This window comes from Gobio gobio (assembly GCF_949357685.1).
Source record: "Gobio gobio genome assembly, chromosome: 23".
Taxonomy (NCBI): domain Eukaryota; kingdom Metazoa; phylum Chordata; class Actinopteri; order Cypriniformes; family Gobionidae; genus Gobio; species Gobio gobio.
The window spans coordinates 1,361,610-1,366,500 of NC_137119.1; positions in this window are offsets into that span (position 1 = coordinate 1,361,610).

Consider the following 4,891-nt stretch of genomic DNA (forward strand, 5'->3'; position numbering starts at 1 on the left):
AATCTGAGTTATATTACAAAAGTCCAGGCTAATCCAAGCTTTATAATGGCAGTAATAGTTGCTCTGTTTTTGAAGTGCATCTGTGCGTCATATAACTGCTCCAGCGGCTCTGGGGTGTTAATAAAGGCCTTCTGAAGCGAATCAATGCGTTTGTGGAAGAAAAATATCCATATTTAAAACTTTATCAAGTAAACTTTCGGCCTCCGCCTTCTGTGTAAAAGTGTTGAATGTTGAAAGTGAAACTCCAGATGTGTGTGTGTCGTCATGACGAGCGGAGCTGAGCGTTAGTCTTTCCATCCGCAGGAGAACTTTACACACTTTCTCCAGAAACTGAACAGGGAAGACGATCGGCCGAAAGTTTACCTGATAAAGTTTTAAATATGGATATTTTTCTTCCACAAACGCGTCGATTCGCTTCAGAAGGCCTTTATTAACACCCCAGAGCCGCTGGAGCAGTTATATGACGGACAGATGCACTTTTTATCAAAAACAGAGCAACTATGAATCCAATTCTAAAGCTTGGATTAGCCTGGACTTTTGTAATATAACTCAGATTTTATTCGTCTGAGAGAAGCATGTCACACACACCTCGGATGAGCTGAGGGAGAGGAAATCATGGGCTAATGTTGATTTTTCGGTGAACTATCGCTTTAACTCGCTCTCGTCAGCTTTCGCATCTTAACTCTCCAGCATTGGTTCAGACTCACTCATCCACATCTCAGACGCTGTAGCTCAGTATCCTGTGTTAAATCCCGGGAGCGATCCGATCCGATCCTGAGCCTGAGCCGCCCTTAAATGACCCAGACTCCCAAACCTTGAACAGCAGATGCAGTTTCACTCTATAATGCACAAAATGTGTCGCTACGGGAACGTCAATAGCACGACTATTTGCATAATTTCGCTAAAGGTGGCGTTTTTAAGGGGGTGTTGTGAGAACACACGGGTCTTTTACTCATTTATGCAAATGTATTCCGTCACAGACCTCAAGCTCTTCGCTAGCGATCGTCATGCTATTTATTACGGTTTAATTCATAATAATCACGGACACTGTGAACACGACCCATGAGGTACGGTGGCCCGGCTGTGCCAAACGTCCTGGCGAATTCTGGGTCGTTTAATGGCAGTTTACCCATGGTGCATTTCACCTGGAAGCTTTATCGTGTTTTATTTGGTGCCTATGTTTGACTATATTTAGTTTTTATATTAGAATGATGGACCGCATGGGACTTATTTCTGATGTTTGCATCACTTGCTTTTTAAAAAAAACATGAATTACATAAAAAAAAAGTCCTGAGAAAAATACCTCCTCCTCCTCTGAAGACCAATGTGTTTATACCTCACTGTATATATCTGATCCGCTCCTCTGAATGCTGAAGACATTAGTGTCGTGGGTCTCAATGGCGTTCTTGTATTCCTTCTTTAAACCATTGTTTGGTTTTGTTTCTCTTTGTTTTGTTCTGTATGAATTACAAGTGCTTTACTGATGTCCTTCTGTCCTTTAATGCCTCCTCAGCTGTGTAGAAATGCCTTGTACTGTTTCTTTTCCAAAAAATAACAAAAGATGAAAAAAAAGAGAGAGGAGATGTGGACGCTTCACTTCTACAGCATCGCGTGTGGACCTTTTCTAGACGTCCAGATGAACTGCATAGGATCATAGAGTGAAGGTCATGTTGCTTTCTAACATAGTGGATAGAGATGGTGTGAATAAAACACAATGTTGAAACTTTTACATGCGTGTTTTTGCTTCATTTCTCTCTCTCAAACAGGAAGGGGCCGTCCCCAAACTGGGCCCGCAAAGTTGGGTGCATGAAATTGTCCTTTCACTGGAACTAACCCTTGAAAAACAACCCACCCCATAATCCCCCCTCCACCAAACTTTACACTTGGCAAGTCCCGTTCCCCTGGCGACCGCCAAACCCAGACTCGTCCATGGGATTGTCCGACAGAGAAGCGTGATTGGTCACTCAGAGAACATGTCTCCACTGCTCTAGAGTCCAGTGGCGGCCCGCTTTACCCCACTGCATCCCACGCTTTGCATTGCACTTGGTGATGTGCGGCTTGGATGAGCTGCTCGGCCATGGAAACCCAATCCCATAATCCCCCCTCCACCAAACTTTACACTTGGTTCTGCATTATTAAGCAAGTCACCGATCTTTCTGAAGATTAAAGACCTGAAGCGCAGAAGAACTCGCATTAAAGAAAGTTTCTGTCAAACAAATGATATGCCCTTCACTCTTCCTCTGCTTTCTTCATCATTTCTTTCTCTCCGGGTAAACCCATTACTTTAAGTTAAGAAATGTTAAGTCAATAAATGCAACCTTGCTAACTGGTTACACACTGCGTTGTTAGCATTAGCATAGCACTTGCTGAATGAGGACAGCAATATAATAAAATATCTGGCATAACATTATGACCAGGTGAAGTGAATACCACTAATGAGCAGTGTTGGGGAAACGCATTACAAGTAACTTGAGTTATGTAATAATATGACTTTTTCCAAGTAACTAGTAAAGTAACGCATTACTTTTCAAATTTACAACAAAATATCTGAGTTACTTTTTCACATTAGTTTGACTGACAGCTCTCCTGCCCTCATGTTAAAGTTAGTGCAGAGGTGTGTGTGTGTGTGTGTGTGTGTGTGTGTGTGTGTGTGTGTGTGTGTGTGTGTGTGTGTGTGTGTGTGTGTGTGTGTGTGTGTGTGTGTGTGTGTGTGTGTGTGTGTGTGTGTGTGTGTGTGTGTGTGTGTGTGTGTGTGTGTGTGTGTGTGTGTGTGTGTGTGTGTGTGTGTGAACATGATGGTTATTGTAGTTCTAGACTAAATGTGAGCATTTATTTATCTCACTTGCACAATAAAGATTCTGTCCTCCTCAAAATGATTAAAATCAGTCAAATGCAAAATCAGAGAACTATGCAAACCTCCAATAATTAAATGTTAAATAAAACAAATATTTTATACATAATCTACCTTTATATTTAATTGACCAATGTCTTGCTGCTGACCTTTGATGATGAAAATGACTAGATTTTTAGTTTTTATTGCTAAATCTTTTTCCTCCATCATCTATTCTCCAGGTCTTTACCGTTGCACAAAAATATAACTTTTTTGTTATAAACAAAAACAATCCCAGCCCAGGTGAGAAAAAGTAATGCAAAAGTAACGTAACACATTACTTTTCTTAAAAAGTAACTAAGTAACTCAATTAGTTACTTTTTAAGGGAGTAACGCAATATTGTAATGCATTACTTTTGAAAGTAACTTTCCCCAACACTGATGATCTCCTGTTAGTGGGTGGGATATATTAGGCAGCAAGTGAACATGTTGTCCTCAGAGTTGATGTGTTAGAAGCAGGAAAAATGGGCAAGCGTAAGGATTAGAGCGAGTTTGACAAGGGCCAGATTGTGACGGCTGGAGACTGGGTCAGAACATCTCCAAAACTGCAGCTCTATGTTGTTGTCCGATATTAATAACGTCATAAGTACGTTCTTTAAATGTTGTTTAAACATTAGTGAAGCGTTTCCGCTGGCGTCGCAGCATTTGTTGATGATTAAAGCAGACCGGCTCTTCAAAGGAAAGAAGCGATGACGATAAAATAGGGCTGTCAAAAGATTAATCGCGATTAATCGCATCCAAAATAAAAGTTTGTGTTTACATAATATATGTGTGTGTACTCTGTTAATTATTATTTATATATAAATACACACACAAGCATGTATATATTAAAGAAAAAAATATTATTTTTATATATAAAACTTTTATATTTATATATATTATATTTATATAAATGCATATACATGCAAATATTTCTTAAATATATACATGAATGTGTGTGTATTTATATATAAATAATAATTAAAGGTGAACTATGTAGGATTTTTGCAGTTAAATATCCAGAAACCGCTAGGCCAGTGTTATATATTTTGTTCAGTTGAGTACTTAGAATATTCCAAATGTTTCCAACTATTTGTAAATCATGAGAAATTGCTATTTTAACCGAGGAGCCGGGACGTGTGAGCTATGCGTGTGAGGGAGTCGCCTGGCGATTGCGTCATATCTGCGTCACCCTCGGTCTCCGGTTTTATTCAGTGAAACGCTTTACTCTCACTGCAGTGTGAACAAGTGTCATAGCAGCCGCCGAGCGAACGTCATAACTTCCTTTTCAACACACTCAAATATATCTAATACGATAAACAGAGTTGCGTTACCTCATACTCATGACTGGAAAAGAGGAAGTAGCGCCGGCAACCGTGTCATAATAAAAGTCCCGCCGGTGATTAAGCCATAATAACAGTCCCGCTCTTCAATCGCTCCTGCGGCCTTGCTCAGCTCCACAACACTCGGTGCTGCTCTGCTTCACTACAGTAATGTTAATAATCGCATCCATCAACATGATTTCTGCCCGAGTCCTATCCTGACTCTGTTCCACCGGCTGTGAGCTGAAGACCACATGTCCCGAGATTCTGCGCTCAAACGTGGCGTCATCAAACTACGCCTTTGTTTTGAACAGGCGACCTCTAGTGGACGGAAAAGTTACATAGTGTAGCTTTAACAGAGTACACACACATATATAATGTAAACACAAACGTTTATTTTGGATGCGATTAATCGCGATTAATTTTTTTACAGCCCTACGATAAACACAATATATTTATAAGCTATAAATGTCGTCGTGCCTTGAGTGTGTGTGATGGACGCTTTATGTTAGCCAGGAAAAGCTCGCGCTGGCGTCCGGAAATCTGTGTGTGTGTGTGTGTGTGTGTGTGTGTGTGTGTGTGTGTGTGTGTGTGTGTGTGTGTGTGTGTGTGTGTGTGTGTGTGTGTGTGTGTGTGTGTGTGTGTGTGTGTGTGTGTGTGTGTGTGTGTGTGTGTGTGTGTGTGTGTGTGTGTGTGTGTG